Source organism: Tursiops truncatus, chromosome 3 (genome assembly GCF_011762595.2).
Source record: "Tursiops truncatus isolate mTurTru1 chromosome 3, mTurTru1.mat.Y, whole genome shotgun sequence".
NCBI lineage: Eukaryota > Metazoa > Chordata > Mammalia > Artiodactyla > Delphinidae > Tursiops > Tursiops truncatus.
In genome coordinates, this window is record NC_047036.1 from 168,772,018 (window position 1) to 168,791,182 (window position 19,165).

The window sequence follows — 19,165 nt, forward strand, 5'->3', positions numbered from 1 at the left end:
ACTTTTATGGTATGTGAATTATATCTCAATTTTAAAATGCTAGAAAGAAAGAAAGAAATGGCTGGACAAAGGTGAGTAAAACCAGGCAAACCCCATAGAGATATCTTAAAACATGGGCCCCAAAATGTGAAGGGAAATGTGGGGAAGCAGCATCCACCACTGGGTAGAGAACAGGGCTGGTGTTGACCTCCGAGGGGTCTGCTGATGTTGGCAACAAAGGGTAGAAATAACAAATACTTTTTTTTTTTTTTTTTTTAGTTTTTTTAATTTAGTTTTTTCTCCAGGTGCCCTGGACAATTTTTCCATCCAGAGTCCCTGACTCTTCTTGGTCCCACTGGGAGATCCTGGGAGGTCTGTGGGGCTTCCTGATCGCACAGGAAGATGCGGGATGGATGGTGTAGGAGGACGCAGCCCCGAACTACAAATCCTTCCCTCAGACTGGAGCCGATACTGCCGTCTCCAGGGCTCCAAGGATTGGCAAATCTGACCCTAGACCTGCCAACGGGGACCCAGACTTCTGTGGACGCAGGTGATGGTTTTCACGGGACCAAATCCCCCAGCCGCCCTCACCCTGCACGCCAAAGGGGATCAGGAAACAGGAGGTCGAGTCACTGCTGGGGAAACGTGGCCGCCTGGGGAGGGCTCTTCACTGAGGGCGGGTCCCGGTGCTGTTGCCACGGCTCCCGAATCCGGGGGAACACTCCAGCAAGAGCATAAGCCAAATAAACACACCTTGCCTTAAGGTGTGAATCTGCCTGTTCTCACCCAGGTGAGCTTGCCCCTGGACACGCGCACATGTCTGGCGACCTCTGGGATTGTTACGACTGGGGGGCTCCCGGCATCGAGGGGGCGGGGCCAGGGATGCCACTCCAAACCCCACAGCGCCCAGGACGGCCCCCATGTCAGCAGTGCTGGGGAGCCCTGGCCCAGGGAACGTGGAGGAGTGGACAGTGTTCCCAAGCAAGGCCAGGTCTCCAGCATCATTTCTCTGTGGACATTCCTTTGGGAAGGATTCGGCAACACCCACCCCTCGGGGTGAAGTCCACGGCCACATCCTCAAACACTCCGGAGTCCTACGCCACCCCACACGCCTACGGGGCTGGCTGAGGAGGGGAACCAGCACACGCAGCGCTGTTCTGAGCCCGCCCTCCAACCTGGCCGGCACTGTGGGCGCCTGGCGGTGATCACCTACCAGCTAGAGGTTGCAGAATCTCTCTGATGCAGGTCTGGAGGCTGAATGTGGCTCTCTGCTGTCAGACGGGCTCGTCCTACCTCACCCAGACCTGTCCCGGGTCCACAGAGGCCCAGGCCCACTGAGGGCACGGAGGGAACATCCAGTGAACAAGTCAACATCTCCCCACGGGGACCACGAGTTCTTGGGACGTTGGGGCCTCACAGCTCCTTCTGTGTCCCCACAGGACCTCAGGACATGCAGCAACTAGTCGACTAAAAAGAGGTGTGAGAGAGACCCGTGTGTCAGGGCAGCCCCTCCAGCCCCTAAGAGGCCCAGGGACTTGAGGGAAACCGGAGCCCGGCCTTGGCTGGCTGCTGACTCCAGGCTGGGAAGGAGAGGTGTCCACCCTTGAGAAAATGGAAAGTCCTGGGACTTCCCTGGAGGTCCAGTGGTTAAGACTGCACCTTCCAGTGCAGGGGGTGTGGGTTCGATACCTGGTTGGGGAGCTAAGATCCCACATGCCTCGCAGCCAAAAGACCAAAACATAAAAACAGAAGCAATAGTGTAACAAGTTCAATAAAGACTTTAAAAGTGGTCCACGTGAAAAGAATCTTAAAAAAAAAAAGAAAAGGGAAAGTCCTTCTGAAGGAGGAGGGATTTTCCATTCATTCACTTACAACCAAATCATCAGCAAACGTCCCATCTTCTACTGAGTCCCCCTCATGGAGAGGACAAGATCCTGAGCAGGCAGGGCTGGAGGGAGTTGGGGAGACAGAGGCCAGGTGACGCCACGCATCCCCAAGTCCTCCAGGCCACCACACTCCCACCCCCAGAGACCTGTGGCCGCATCACACCCAGGGCCCACCCGCACAGCCCACGGAAGGGGTGACAATATCCCCGGTGTGCACGGGAGGAGACCAGCTCAGAGAGATTGGCTGTTTAAGGGGGCAAATGAACTTTTGAGTGGGGTTCTGGAGTTGCACCCTCAGAAAATGCCCTGCCCAACTCAGACATCAGCCAGCTGGGCGCCTGGGCCTCCATCTGGCCAGCCTCTGGCAGGACCATGCAGCATCCCCACTGAGGGAAGGTGCCCACACCAAGACCAGGGATTCACCTCACTCGGGGTGCCAGTCAGCAGCTGCCGTCTGGTGAGAACATCCGTACCACTGTTGCTGGGCTCAGCAGCAGCAATGCCAGAATGTTCCCCTTCATGGCCCTGTGGCCTCTCAGGGAATGGTTTCTGGGTCCTGTCTGAGCCATCAGTCACTAATGCCAGCCCCGAACAGGTCCCCATCCCAGAGGAAGAGGCTTAACATGAAAACCACCCCAAGTTTAAGATAGGGAACAGTCTTATTAATAATAAAAGACGCCACCCCTGAGCAATGATGACACACCAGATGGGCTGGGAACTCGGCACAGGTGAGTTCAGTAAATTTCATAATTCAGTGCCTGCTCAGGCTGCCATAACAGAATCCACAGACTGGGCACTAATCCCATCATGGGGCCCCACCCTCATGACTAATGACCTCCCAAAGGCCCCATCTCCCAACACCATCCCACGGAAGGGAGGGAGTAGGAGTCAGCATGAACTTGGGGGGACACATTCAGTCTACAGCAGATACTAAGCGTGGATATAAAAGGATGATAAAAGCAACAGAGTTCAAAGTGACCAAATACCGCACTGAAGTGTCAGAGAGTATAATGAACTTTATCAGGACCATGCAAGGGAACTATGCAGTGGTGCAAACAGGTGAGACTCCATATGGACATGGAAATTTGGCCATGTGGGAGAACAAAGGGAAGAGAGGGGGTGAACGTTCCCAGAACTGAAAGAACTCTGGACAGAGTGCTCCCTTGGGCCCCCCTCCTGGCTGCCACTGCACAGCCTCTTCTGTCCTAGGTCCTAAGTCTCTCTTTGCAATCAGGACAATGACTGGTACTGCTGGTGAGCAGGACAGTTTGTCCATTCCCAAAGGCTCTTCCGCCTATTTCTGCTACCCACACTCCCCCAAGTCATCCTCTCCCCATTGCCATCACCAACTTCCTCTCCGGTCTCTGTCACATCCCCCTCCCCTGTTCACTCCCCTTCTCCCTCTGGTGCTACCTAGCACCCTCGGAGCTGCATCATTCAGGGTCCCAAAGTCCCCAACAAGGACACTCCCAGTGCTCTGTCCTCCACATCCTGGACTCCTCACCGCCTAACCCGCCCCCCAACTCCCATGGCCTCTGCTCCTGCCTTGTCATCACCCGCCAGGGTCCCCCCTCTGCTGCAGGTCAAGTTGTGTCCTCCAAAAAGATATGTTCAAAGCCCAACCCCTGGCACCTGAGAAGTGGGCTTTATTTGGAAACAAGTCATGGCAGATTTCATTAGCTGAGATGAAGTCATACTGGAGTAGGGTGGGCCTTTATCTAATGACTGGTGACCTTATAAGAGGGAAACCCGACACAGACACACAAGGAAACGGCCATATGAAGGGACTTCCCAGGTGGTCCAATGGATAAGACTCTGCGCTCCCAATGCAGGGGGCCCGGCTTTGATCCCTGGTCAGGAACTAGATCCCACATGCCACGACTAAGACCTGGTGCAGCCTAAATAAAAAAATAAATATTAAAAAAAAAAGGCCACATGAAGATGCTGGCAGAGACTGGCGTGATGGTCTACAAGCCAAGGAGCACCAAGGGATTGCCAGCCACCAGAAGCTGGAGGAGACAGGAAGCATCCTCTTTCAGAGCCTTCAGACAACTGCCAACACCTTAATAAGCTCCCCGTTTGATGCCATCTGAGTTGGTGGTCCTTTGTTATGGCAGCCCCAGCCCAGGGGCCCTTCCCCTCAGCGCTCACCCACGCTCAGATCATTTTGATCTCAAACCAAAACTTTCAGCTGACTCCCTCTTCCCTCCTGCTATGTCTCTCTTACGGCACCCACAGGCCACCTGAAAGGCCCTGGCGCCAGCCAAGCTCTCCCAGATGTGATCTGTACCCACCCGTGCAACTGAGACACAGCACTTCCACCTGCAACCTCAACACCCCCACGATCCATGAAAGAAAGAATTGATAGGGACTTCTCTTGTGGCGTGGTGGTTAAGACTCCATGCTCCCAATGCAGGGGTTCAATCCCTGGTCAGGGAACTAGATCCCACATGCATGTCGCAACTAAGAGCTCACATGCCACAACTAAGGAGCTGGCAAGCCGCAACTAAGGAGCCCACGTGCCACAACTAAGACCCAGTGCAACAAAATAAATACATAAACATTTTTTTAAAAAAAGTTTGACAAGCTGGACTTCCTGCCCTGTGACAGGCGCTGCTAAGAGAATGAGAAGACAAGCCACAGACTGGCAGAAAAAAAATCTGCAAAACACACATCTGGGGCTTCCCTGGTGGCACAGTGGTTGGGAGTCCGCCTGCCAGTGCGGGGGACATGGGTTCGTGCCCCAGCCCGGGAAGATCCTACATGCCGTGGAGCGGCTGGGCCCGTGAGCCATGGCTGCTGAGCCTGAGCGTCCGGAGCCTGTGCTCTGCAAGGGGTAAGGCCACAGCAGTGAGAGGCCCGCGTACCGCAAAAAAAAAAAAACAAAAAAACAAAAAAACATAGATCTGATACAGGACTTGTGTTGAAAATATACAAAGCATGCTTCAAATTCAACAATAAGGAAACAAATGACCCAATCTAAAAATGGGCAGAAGACCTAAACAGACACCTCAGCAAAGAAGATACCAATGAGCATATGAAAAGATGCTCTACATCCTGTGTCATCAGGGAAATGCAAATTAAAATGAGAAACCACTACACATCTATGAGCATGGCCAAAATCCAGAACACTGACACCACCAAGTGCTGACAAGGATGTGGAGCTACAGGAACTCTCATCCATTGCTGGTGGGAATGCAAAGTGGTCCAGCCACTCTGGAAGGTTGGCGATTTCACAGGTTGGTGATTTCTTACAAAACTAAACATACTCTCACCATACGATCCAGCAATAGCACTCCCTGGTATTTATCCAAAGGAGTTGAAAACTTATATCCACACAAAAATTTGCACATGGATGTTTACAGCAGCCTTATTTGTAACTGACCAAAACTGGGAGCAACCAAGATATCCTTCAGTAGGTAAATGGATAAAGTATGGTACATTCAGACAGTGGAATGTTATTCAGTGATAAAGAGAAATGAGCCATCAAGCCACAAAAAGACACAGAGAAACCTCAAATGCATATTACTAAGTTAAAGAAGCCAATCTCAAAAGGCTACACACTATGATTCCAACTCTAGGACATTCTGAAAAAGGCAAAACTATGGAGACAATAAAAAGATAAGTGGCTGGACTTCCCTGGTGGCGCAGTGGTTAAGAATCCACCTGCCAGTGCAGGGGACATGGGTTCAAGCCCTGGTCCAGGAAGATTCCACATGCCGCAGAGCAACTAAGCCCATGCGCCACAACTACGGAGCCTTGCTCTAGAACCTGTGAGCCACAACTACTGAGCCCACGTGCCACAACTACTGAAGCCCACATGACTAGAGCCTGTGCTCAGCAAAAAGAGAAGCCACCTCAATGAGAAGCCTGCACACTGCAATGAAGAGTAGCCCCCGCTCGCCACAACTAGAGAAAGCCCATGCGCAGCATCGAAGACCCAATGCAGCCAAAAATAAAAAAAATAAAAAACTTTAAAAAGAAAATCAGTGGTTGCCAGGGGTTGGGGGAGGGAGGGATGAAGAGGTGGAGCACAGGGGATTTTTAGGGCAGTGACCCTATTCTGTATAATACAATAATGATGGACACATGCCATTATACATGTGTCGAAAACCACTGAACTGTACAAAGCCAAGGGTGAAACCTAATGTCAGCTAAGAACTTTAGTTAATAATAATGTATCTGGATAAACAAGGTCCTACTGTATAGTACAGGCAACTATATTCAATATCCTGTGATAAAACATAATGGAAAAGAATATTAAAAGAAAGGATGTCTATACGTGTATAACTGAGCCACTTTACTGTACAGCAGAGACTGGCACAACATTGTAAATCAACTATACTTCAATAAAAAATGTTAAAAATAATAATGAATCAATATCAGCTCATCAATTGTAACAAATGTACTACATGAATGCAAGGCAGGGAAACTCTCTGTGTGTGTGTGTGTGTGTGGGTGTGTGTGTGTGTGTGGTGGGCAAAGCGTAGGTGGGAACTTTCTGTACCCTCTGCTCAAATTTTCTACAAACCTAAAACTGCTCTAAAAGATAAGGTTTATTAATTAAAAAAAAATTTAACCAATTAAGATTATATATATATATATATATATCACAAAAAAAGAAAACTACAGGCCAGTATCATTGATGAAAAATAGATGTAAGAATCCTCAACAAAATACTAGCAAACCAACTCCAACAATACATCAAAAGGATCATACACCATGATCAAGTAGGATTTATCCCAGGGATGCAAAGATTCTTCAATATCCACAAATCAATCAATGTGATATACCACATTAACAAACTGAAGAATAAAAACCATATGATCACCTCAAGAGGTGTAGAAAAAGCTCTTCATAAAATTCAACATCCATTTATGATAAAAACTCTCAAAAAAGTGGGCATAGAGGGACTATATCTCAATATAATCAAGGCCATATATGACAAACCCATAGCTAACATCATACTCAATGGTGAAAAGCTGAAAGCATTTCCTCTAAATCAGGAACAAGACAAGGATGCCCACTCTCACCACTTTTATTCGACACAGCTTTGGAATTCCTAGCCACAGCAATCAGAGAAGACAAAGTAATAAAAGTAGTGCAAATTAGAAAAGAAGAAGTAGAAGTAAAACTGTCACTGTTTTGCAGACGACATGATACTATATGTACAAAATCCGAAAGATGCCAGAGAATTACTAGAACTCATTAATGAATTAGGTAAAGTTGTGGGATACAAAATTGATATACAGAAATTGCATTTCTATACACTAACAATGAAATAGCAGAAAGAGAAATTAAGGAAACAACCCCATTTACCACTGCATCGGAGAATAAAATACCTAGGAATAAACCTACCTAAGGGAGCAAAAGACTTGTACTCTGAAAACTATAAGATACTGATGAAAGAAATCAAAGAGGACAGAAACAGATGGAGAGATGTACCATGTTCTTGGATTGGAAGAATCAATATTGTTAAAATGACCATACTACCCAAGGCAATCTATAGATTCAATGCAATCCCTATCAAATTACCAATGGCATTTTTCACAGAACTAGAACAAAAATTTAAAAATTTGTATGGAAACACAAAAGATCCCAAAAAGCCAAAGCAATCTTGAGAAAGAAAAACAGAGCTGGAGGAATCAGGTTCCCTGACTTCAGACCATACTACAAAGCTACAGTCATCAAAACAGTATGGTAGGGCTTCCCTGGTGGCGCCGTGGTTGAGAGTCCGCCTGCTGATGCAGGGGACACGGGTTTGTGCCCCGGTCTGGGTAGATCCCACATGCTGCGGTGCGGCTGGGCCCGTGAGCCATGGCTGCTGAGCCTGTGCATCCAGAGCCTGTGCTCCGCAACAGGAGAGGCCACAACAGTGAGAGGCCTGCGTACTGCAAAAAACAAACAAACAAAAAACAAACAAAAAAACAGTACGGTAAGGGCACAAAGACAGAAACATTAAATCAATGGAACAGGATAGAAAGCCCAGAAATAAACCCATGAACTTATGGTCAATTAATCTACGACAAAGGAGGCAAGAATATACAATGGAGAAAAGACAGTCCCTTCAACAAGTGGTGCTGGGAAAACTGGACATCTACACATAAAAGAATCGAATTAGAACATTCTCTAACACCATGTACAAAATAAACTCAAAATGGATTAAAGACCTAAATGTAAGACCGGATACTATAAAACTCCTAGAGGACAACAGGCAGAACACTCTTTGACATAAATCGCAACAATATTTTTTTGGATCTCTGTCCTAGAGTGATAGAAATAAAAATAAACAAATGGGACCTAATTAAACTCAAAAGCTTTTGCTCAGCAAAGGAAATCATGAACAAAATGAAAAGACAACCTACAGAATAGGAGAAAATATTTGCAAATGATGTGACCCAGAAGGGATTAATTTCCAAAATATCCAAATGGCTCATACAGCTCTATATATAAAAAAATAAAAATAAAACAATGGGCAGAAGATCTAAATAGACATATCTCCAAAGAAGATGTACAGATGGCCAAAAAGCGCATGAAAATATGCTCAATATCACTAATTATTAGAGAAATGCAAATCAAAACTACAATGAGATATCACTTCACACCAGTCAGAATGGCCATCATCAAAAAGTCTACCAATAATAAATGCTAGAGAGGATGTGGAGAAAAGGGAACCCTCCTATGTTGTTGGTACGAATATAAATTGGTGCAGCCACTATGTAAAACAGTATGGAGGGTCCTTTAAAAAGTAAAAATAGAGTTACCATATGATCCAGTAATCCTGCTCCTGGGTATATATCCAGACAAAACCATAATTTGAAAAGATACACATACCCCAATGTTCATAGCAGCACTATTTACAATAGCCAAGACATGGAAGCAACCTAAGTGTCCCTCTACACATGAATGGATAAAGAAGATGCAGTACATATATGCAATGGAATACTACTCAGCCATAAAAATGAATGAAATATTGGCATTTGCAGCAACATGGATGGACCTAGAGATTATCATGCTAACTGAAGGAAGTCAGACAGAGAAAGACAAATATCATATGATATTGCTTATATGTGGAATCTAAAAAAAAAAAAAAAGAGATACAAATGAACTTACTTACAAAACAGAAACAGACTCACAGACATAGAAAACAAACTTATGGTTACCAAAGGGGAAAGTGGGGAGGGATAAATTAGGAGTTTGTGATTAAAATATATATACTACTGTATATAAAATAGATAACCAATAAGGTCCTACTGTAGAGCACAGGGAACTATACTCAATATCTTGTAATAATCTATAATGGAAAATAATCTTAAAAAGAATAGATATATATGTATAACTGAGTCACTTTGCCGTATACCTCAAACTACACATTGTAAATCAACTATATTTCAACAAAAATTTTAAAAAATTATATTATACATACTGCTTTGTAACATTTTCATTTAATAATATATATTGAACACTTTCCTCTGTCATCAGATAATTTAAATACAATTTTAATGACTGTTTCATAGTCTTTCAAAGATAGCTATGTGGGGCTTCCCTGGTGGCGCAGTGGTTGAGAGTCCGCCTGCCGATGCAGGGGACACAGGTTCGTGTCCCGGTCCGGGAATATCCCACATGCTGCGGAGAGGCTAGGCCCATGAGCCATGGACGCTGAGTCTGTGCGTCCGGAGCCTGTTGCTCCGCAACGGGAGAGGCCACAACAGTGAGAGGCCCGCGTACCGCAAAAAAAAAAAAAAAAAAAAAAAGATAGCTATGTGAAATACAATAAATACCATTTACATTTATGTAAACTTTCCAAAGCCAGAGAAGAATTCCACACACTGCTCAAGGATGCTCACTCAGGTAGTAAAAGTGTAACAACAGAAACAGAAAGACTCACAGACGCTAAACCCTGCTTACCTCTGGGGAGAGTGGAAGGGGCTTCAAAGGGAGCTTCAAATACATGTTTTATATTTTTATGCAGCCAAAATGCCACACTGTTCAATTTTATTAAACCTGGGTGGCAAATATGCGAGGGATTTGTTTTATTGGTCTCTGAACTTTCCTTTGTTTGAACTATTTCACACTCAACAAGAAATAAAATGCAGATGGAAGGAAATGGTTTAAATGCCCGAACACAAGATTCAAGAATTGGCTTCTGAAAGTAATTTGCGATGAAATTGAATAGTAATGAGGATGTCCCGTTTGTCAGAAATTGGTCTGCACCCTTTTGCACGTGCGATGGATGATGATAAAAATCTCAGCTGCACTAATACAATACTTGCCAGGTGCCGACACTGCTGGAAATGCTTCTGTGTTAGCCCATCAGGGCCTCCCCAGGCAAAGACCACCAGGCACATGCCTGTGGTTGAACAGAGTGGGTTTATCACTCCCTGCAGCCAGGAAGAACACATAGCATAAGGAATCATGGGGTTGCTCTAAGAGGGTGCTTGAAAAGACTTACAGTGATTTGGCTTAGGTGCGATGATACTGAGGGAATTCCCTGGCGGCCAGTGGTTAGGACTTGGTGCTTTCACTGCTGGGGGCACAGGTTCCATCCCTGGTTGGGGAACTAAGATCCCGCAAGCGGAGGTGGGGGGGCAAAAAAAAAAAAAAAAAATAAAAAGAAAGAAGGAAACTAGGTTTGGTGATATTGAGGAAGGCTTAAAGAGAGCCAGGCTTGGGCTTCCCTGGTGGCACAGGAGTTAAGAATCCGCCTGCCAATGCAGGGCACACGAGTTCGAGCCCTGGTCCGAGAAGATCCCACATACCATGGAGCAACTAAGCCCGTGCGCCACAACTACTGAGCCTGCGTTCTAGAGCCCGCGAGCCACAACTACTGAGCCTGTATGCCACAACTACTGAAGCCCACGCGCCTAGAGCCCGTGTCCAGCAACAAAGAGAAGCCACGGCAATGAGAAGCCCGCGCACCACAATGAAGAGTAGCCCACGCTCACCGCAACTAGAGAAAGCCCGCGTGCAACAATGAAAACCCAACGCAGCCAAAACTCAAATAAATAAATAAATAAATAGAGAATCTGAGGCAGTGGGAGGGGGCGCAACTCGCCCACCATGGCAGTGGCGCCGGCAGAGGAGTCTGGCGGCGGGACCATCGGGGGTCCCGGACTCCCGGGGTGAAAACGTCGGGAGCCCCTACCTAGGTCCCCGAGGTCCACCGGCCTTGGGAGCTACCTCCACGGGGCAGGAGACGTGTCAAAACGACCCTACCCGCTGCCCGTAGAGCTCCGCCCTGGCCTGTGACCACCCCACCCCTCGCTGAGCCCCGCTGGCCTCGGAGAACTGGGGCCGCAGCCAGCGGTGGCGGAAGCTACCACCACCACTCCGAGGCCGGAAGAGATGGGACGTTCTGGGAATTGGCGGAACCTCTGGGGTAGGAGGGGCGAGCAGCATCCGCTGATCATGGGCGGAAGCACTGGAGTTCCCGCCCACTGCAACGCGATTGGGCTCTAAGACAGAATCCGTGCATCTAGGGCGTGTTTTGAGGCTGAGACCGCCCCATGGGCGTAGCTGTATCTGTCCCCGCCCTTCTGGGGGCGTACCTAACAGATGCCGCTTCCTCGGGGGTGTGGTTTCTATTTGTCTCCACCTCTGCGTCGTAGTCTTTGTCCCCCACACCCACCCCGTCCCCCACACCCACCCCGTGCTCGAGGACAATATGCCCATATTCAGGATTTTCTCTTAATTTTTTTAGAAAAATGGGATCGTTTCATACACATTTCTATGCAACTAGTTTAAAAAAAAACAACTAAATAATACAATGATAATCTGCCCAAACCAAAGCATAGGGTCTCTTTGAAGGATAAGGATTTTTTGTGGCAATCCATTATCAATCAAAAGATCCTCTCAGTCCCAACACCCTGTCCCCCAGCGCTCTCCCCAAAGACTTTCTGTGTGTGCACAAACAAAAATGCGGCTGATTCCTCTAATAAATACTCATTAAACATCTCCTATGTCCCGGACCGGTCTCTGCACTGGACAATATGGTGGTAAATGACCGCAAAAATCCCTTACCCTTCTTAGATTCCAGTGAGGAGGGACAAGAAATAACCATATTGGGAATTCCCTGGCTGTCCAGTGGTTAGGACTCCATGCTTCCACTGCCAGGGGACCGGGTTCAATCTTTGGTGGGGGAACTAAGATCGCACAAGCCTCTGGGCAAGGCCAAAAAAATAAACAATGGATGCAACTAGAGATTATCATACTAAGTGAAGTAAGTTAGAAAGAGAAAGACAAATACCAAATAATATCACTTATATGTGGAATCTAAAATATGGCATAAGTGAACCCATCTACAAAACAGAAACAGACTCACAGACACAGAGATCAGACTTGTGGTTACCAAGGGGGAGGGGGCTGGGGGGAGAGATGGACTGGGATTTTGGGGTTGATAGATGCAAACTATTACATTTAGAATGGATAAGCAACAAGGTCCTAATGTATAGCACAGGGAACTATATTCAATATCCTGATAAACCATAATGGAAAAGAATTATAAAAAAATAATGTACATATATGTGTACGTATTTGTATAACTGAGTCACTCTGCTATACAGCAGAGACTGGCACAGTATTGTAAATCAACTATACTTCAATTTAAAATAAAGAAATAACCGTGCTTCCCTGGTGGCGCAGTTGTTGAGAGTCCACCTGCCGATGCAGGGGACACAGGTTCGTGCCCCGGTCCAGGAAGATCCCACATGCCGCAGAGCTGCTAGGCCCGTGAGCCATGGCTGCTGAGCCTGCGCGACCGGAGCCTGTGCTCCACAACGGGAGAGGCCACAACAGCGAGAGGCCCGCGTACCGCAAAGAAAAAAAAAAAAGAAAGAATTAACCATATTAAGAGCATATATAATAAATATAATATATCCCAGTATGGGGGCACATGTTAAGGGCATAGTACACAGGTAAGGAATAGGGGAGTGTCTGTGAGCACCTGTCCTCTGCTGCCTCTCCCAGGCCCAGCACAGCTGTTTGATTCCCATCACACACAGGGAAGCCTCTGCTCTGCCGACCCCCACCTCACCCACACCCCACCTCCCCAGAGAGCCAGCCCCAACCTTTTCCAGGTTCTAGAAGGAATGCTTCTGGTGCTGGAGGGCTCACCCAGGGTGACTGAACAGGGGTTGGGGCAAGACTGGGGATGTGTTTACGTGATCTAGAAAGTGAAAAGCCAATCCACAGAATAGGAGGAAATAATTGGAAATCATATATGTGATAAGGGAATTGTATCTAGAATGGATTTTTAAACACTCCTACAACTCAAGAATAAAAAGATGTTATCCAATAAAAGTGGGCAAAGGAGCTAAAGAGACATTTCTCCAAGAAAGGTACACAGGGAGCCAATAAACACATGAAAAGATGCTCAACACCATGAGCCACCAGGGAAGTGCAAACCCAAACCACGACGAGGTAACACTCACACCCACTAGGGCAGTTGGAGTCAAAAAGTCAAATAACAACGAGTCTTGGTGACATGTGGAGAAATCAGAATCCTCATTCACTGCTAGTGGGAATGTAAAATGGTGTAGCTGCTGTGGAAAAAGGTCTGGCAGTTCCTCAAATGAGTAAACATACAGTTACCACATGACCCAGCAATTCCACTCCCAGGGATCTAGCAAAAGAGTTGAGAACAGCTTCAAACACATACTTGTACACAAATGTTCACAACAGCCAAAAGGTGTTAGCCACCCAAGTGTCCATCAGCAGATGAATGGATAAACATGGGGTCCATCCTTACACAGGAATATTATTCAGCCTTAAAAAGGAAATTCTGACATATGCTACAACATGGATGAACCATGAAAACATAAATGAAGCCAATCACAAAAGACCACATATTGTATGATTCTATTTATATGAAATATCCCAAAGAGGGAAATCTCATAAGACAGAAGTAGATTGGTGGTTGCTTAGGGCTGGGGTAGGGGTTGGGGAGATAGGGGGCGACAGGTAAAGGGTACAGGGTTTCTTTTTGAGGTAGTGAAGATATTCTTAAAATGACTGCGACAGGAGTTCCCTGGTGGTGCAGTGGTTAAGAATCCGCCTACCAATGCAGGGGACACGGGTTCGATCCCTGGTCCGGGAAGATCCCACATGCCACGGAGCGACTAAGCCAGTGCGCCGCAACTACTGAGCCTGCGAGCCACAACTACTGAGTCCACATGCCACAACTACTGAGCCCGCGCACCTAGAGCTCGTGTTCTGCAACGAGAAGCCACCATAATGAGAAGCCCGAGCTCGCCACAACTAGAGAAGGCCCACACCCAGCAACGAAGACCCAATGCAGCTAAAAATAAATATAAATAAATTTATTTTAAAAAATGACTGTGATGATGGTTGTACAACTCTGTGAATAGGAAAAGCCATTAAAGTGTACACTTCAAATGGTGAATGGTATGGTACGTGAGTTATATTTCAATGAAGCTTTTTGAAAAAAAAATACACACTAAGCTGTTTAAATAAAAACAAGATTTGTGGCTACTGGCTATCATACTGGTCAGCACATGCCTCCGTGAAAGAAAAACACCAGAAAAATCAGAGCTTGCAGGACACTGAGAACTGCAAGTATTCACTCTGAGAAATCAGACATGGTAGAAAAAAAAAAAAACTGTGGACTAAAATTGACAGAAGAATCAAATCTTCTTAGCAAAAGTGAGCTCTGCAAAACCTGGCCAGGGAATCTTGCCATAGAAGGAAACTTCAAAAAGATGCAAAGCTAGCTTAGGTGAGTAAGGTGAACCCAGCCACACAAGTGAGAGCTGACTCAACCCTTCCACCTCACCATGAACTTGAGAGCTGTGTGCTTTCAAGTACTGGCCAGAATTCGGGGGGGGGGGGGAGCTCGTTTCACACCCCGGGGAGCCACTCTGAGGACAATGTGGCATTTTCTATTACAATCGAAAATGTCTCCATCAGTTGTCTTCTTGGGCTTAAAGAACACGCGTTGGTACACGCAGAGATCTAAAAACTCACAAAAGCAACTGGAAATTTTGATGGCTTTCAAGGAGCTCAACCAAATGACATGAGGACTGGCATGGGAGACCTCTTTTTCACAGTATACCATTTGGTGCCATACGTTGCCCAGTTTTTAACAAGGAGAATTTGTTCACTTAACTACACAAATTGAGGTAGGCTGGGACCTGAGACCCTTTGCTGCAGTGCTTGCACCTGGACAAACATCTCCTGGAGCACCAGAATCTCCGCAACAGAATACAGAGAAACTATAAGGGACTAAAAATAACTGCATCCAAGCATAGTTGTGGCGAATTCTGAACAAGATATAAAATGACCAAAAACCCAGTTGCTACTTCTGAGGTGCTGGGGGAAAAGCAGTGTACTGTGCATGATACCTGCACACAGCACCACCAAGGGCGTGAGGCCACCTACGCCACCCCTCTGGGGGGACTCATGGACCTGCCCCCCCATCCCATTTAAAGGACCAGCTCCCCCACCTCAGGGAGCGAGCAAGGGCCCCCGATCCTTGTTTTCTCTCCTTCACAGCACGAGTCCCAGTAAAGCCCTGCCTGAATTCCTCATCTGGCTTCCTATCAATTTCTATTGATTAAAGAGTCCAAGGAGCCAAGTGGGTAACAAAAGTAAAACACTGAGAAAAAAAATACCACATACAAAGGAGATGTCTGGAACTAATTACATCTTAACATATATACTGGTTCTCTACCAGGGGCAATTTTGCCCCCTGGTGGGACCTTGGCAGTGTCTGGAGACAGTTTTGAACGTCACGACTGATTGGGGAGGGGCTGTCACTGGCATCTGGTGAGTGGAGGCCAGGGATGCTGCTCAACACCCTACAGTGCACAGAACAGCCCCCCAAAAAAGAACTATCTGGTACTGAATGTCAACAGTGCTAAGTTTGAGAAACCCTGGGGTATAAAAACTAAATCCCAAAAATAATGTTGGAGGGGGGCAAAAAAAAAAAACGCAGGCGATAACTACACACAGTAGTATTCCGTTAGGGCAGTTTTTAAAAACACACACACACACACACACACACACACACACATACACACGCGCACACACACACCAATCAAACAAACAGGGCTTTCCTGGTGGCGCAGTGGCTGAGAATCTGCCTGCTAATGCAGGGGACACGGGTTCGAGCCCTGGTCTGGGAGGATACCACATGCCGCGGAGCAGCTAAGCCCGTGAGCCACAAAACTACTGAGCTTGTGCGTCTGGAGCCTGTGCTCCGCAACAAGAGAGGCCGTGATAGTGAGAGGCCCGCGCACCGCGATGAAGAGTGGCCCCCGCTTGCCACAACTAAAGAAAGCCCTCGCACAGAAATGAAGAACCAACACAGGAAAAATAAATAAACTGCTACCCCCAACATCTTCTAAAAAACAAACAAACAAAAAGCCTACATACACAGACTAGAAAGTGATATGTTGAATTACAGATGGCTACCTCTGGGGAGGGAGGGGGACAAATATCTGTACTGTTTTACCAGTGTGTGCAGCAAATATGGCTAAATGTTAAAATTGGTATATTACTTCTGTACATTTCTTTGAATTATTTCATTAAAAAGCAAATATGGAACTGGTGTTTCGTTGAGATTAAGGAATTACTTTGGATCTGGAAGAAAATCATTTCTCTGTGAAAACTCACCAATAATAGAATAATAACGATATCATGGTAGTTAATGAATGTCTACTCCACATCATGCATCACTCACTCTAGACAGGGTATCTCCGTATCTGCATTATTAAGCATTGGGGGATAATTCTTAGTTGTAAGTGCAGCCCCATTCAGGGCAGGGTGTTGAGAAGTATCCCTGGCTTCCACCCACTAGATGCCAGTAGTACCCCACCTCCACCCGCCAGGTGGTACAAAAATGTCTCCAGATATTGTCAAGTGTCCCTGGGGGTAAAATTATCCCAGGGTTGAAAAATCACTGCTCTAGACCGTTCATTTGATACTAGCGTCTTTTCTCCCAAGTCCAAGGTCGTTAAGTGCTGTCATTCTGCCGCCTGCATTTCAGGGGTCTAAGACTTTAATATGAGGAGGACGACCACAATGATGAGCTGACACTAAAAATAATCAACATCTTTTTTTTTTTTTTTTTTTTATTTTTTAGGCCAAACCGCTTAGCATGCGGGATCTTAGTTCCCCGACCAGGTACTGAACTCGGGTCCTCGTCGGTGAAAGCTCAGAGTCCTAACCACTGGACCGCCAGGGAATTCAAATAATAGTCCACACTTTACATCCCACACATTACTTGCTAAATGCACGTACCGTTATGTACGTTCGATTTACAGGCTGGAAATAGGCTCTGAGGCTTAGCAACTTGTCTACTACCACCAGAGAGCTGATTAAGGCTTGGGGCCACGACTGGCGCCCAGCTGAGCAGAAGGTCTGACGGGACACGAGATAGTAAAAATCAACTGAGAAAGTACCTGCCCTGTCATTCATCATGCTGGGAGGACGGATAAAGCCAGATGCAAAATTATCGGGAAACGTATCCTCCAAGAACACGCTACAGCTGTAAAGTGACAAAACAACTCCCTTTTGAGCCATTCCCGTCTACCTCGCTGAATACTCTGTCCATTAAAAGCACAGCTTCTGACCGAAGTCCAATCAGAAGGAAGACAACGTCCCTCTCCTGCCTGTCAGGCCTGATTCTCTTAGATACCAAGAATCCGTCTCCATCTCCACCCAGGTGCAGGGCTCAGATAAGAGGTTTCCGGACATACAATCCACAGGCATCTTATCTTCTTGGTTCCCAAGGACACAGGGCCTGGGTCCACTCGCCGTCCAGACCCAACGCTGACCCCTCTGCATGGAGCTCAGTTTTGCTCTGAGCCAATGGAAACCAGGATGCATTTACATCTCACCTACATCCACCCTTCCCCAAAATCCTACAGTGAGTCCGACCCAGGTCCTAAGGCCCAGGGGGTCAGAAGGTCCCACGCTAACCAAAACCTCCGGGGCTCAGTCCAGTCCCACCGACCTTCACCCGGGCGGGACCCGGGAATTCAAGCTTTTAAAGACCCCGTCCCCTACTCTTGGAACTGCGCCCCGCCCTCTGACTCATTCCCACCGCCGCCCGCCACTCCTCCAGCCTCGGCCGACGAGCAGACGCGGGGCCAGGACCTGCGGTGGACACAGGAAAAACCTCCCTCTGGAGAAGCAGGCTGGGCCGTGAAGGCAACCGCAACGCCCGACGCCCACTCTCCGACCGCCGCTCCCGCTTCCGGCTCCAGGGCTGCTGGGAGCGGAAAAGGGGGCAAGCCTTCGGCTTGGGACTGGTGGAGCCCCGAGGATGGGAGGGCCAACGGCATCCTCCAATCACCGAGCAGAGAAAGGCGATTTCCCCCGCCCCCCCCGCGGGACGCGGTTGGGCCCAATGTCCGGCCTCTCCCCGCTAGGTCATTCCTGAAACCAAAATTAAGTTGTGGGCGCGGTTAAGGAGGGATCCGCCTAGTGGGCGTGGTTATCGCCTAACGAGGCCCGGGGATACTGCTGGGGGCGTGGCCTCCCACTAATCTCTGAGCGCCCAGGTTACTCTGATAAGCAATGGCCGCTCGCATAAGCAATAAATGCTTATTTCTCCGAACATGTTCCTCATGCTAACACACCCGTATAAAAAGACATTCCCATTGTTGGAATGTTTCTCCCCTGAAAGTCTTTTATTTCTTGGGGAAATGGGGTCATATTTTATTCATTTCTCTACGTGTTGCTTTTGTTACTAAAATATGCCTTGTGATATCCTATAGTGGCCACTGGATGGCGACCTAGCTCATGTTTTCACTTTTGTACCTATATATGTATTTGTATTGGGTGATGGAAAAATGCATGGGGACTCCTAAAAAAAATGCTCTTTAAGCATCTCTGTATTCCAGACTCTATTGTCTGCACGGGGGAAGACAGCAGTAAACGAACACAAAAATCGTTGCCCTCCTCCTTCTTAGATTCCAGTGGGGAGGGACAAAAATTAACCATATAAAGAGCATATATAATATAATGTATCCCAATGTGGACAGGAGAGTGGCTCTGAGCACCTGCTGCTTCTGCTGCCTCCCCAGGGCCCTGCACAGATGTTTGTTCCAATCGCACACAGAGAAGCCTCTACTCTGCCCTAACCGCCCCCTCTCCCCTTTTAGGGACCCATCCCCAGCCTTTTTCCAGGTTCTAGGCAGGATGCTTCTCGTACAGGGAGGGCTGCCAGGGTGACTGAGGACAGGTGAGGCTGGGACAGGCCTGGGGACTCTGCGAGCAGTTCCTGGCTGTGAACTGTCATCTCAGGCGTTTGGAGAAGTTCAGATGTGCAGTGGATG

At 47.3% G+C, this 19,165-nt stretch overlaps 1 long non-coding RNA gene across 5 annotated transcripts in view; it reads right to left on the bottom strand.

Annotated features, from left to right (window-relative positions):
* Positions 1–18,303, bottom strand: part of LOC117311813 (uncharacterized) — a 36,816-nt gene extending 18,513 nt beyond the window's left edge. For 3 of the 5 annotated variants that reach the window (XR_012331151.1, XR_004526086.2, XR_012331149.1), the window contains exon 1: positions 1,193–18,127. This is a non-coding gene — a long non-coding RNA (uncharacterized lncRNA). Of the gene's footprint in view, positions 1–1,192 lie in introns of all 5 variants that reach the window. The other 2 variants (XR_012331150.1, XR_012331148.1) reach the window with 1 other exon arrangement.
* Positions 18,304–19,165: the final 862 nt, after the last annotated feature.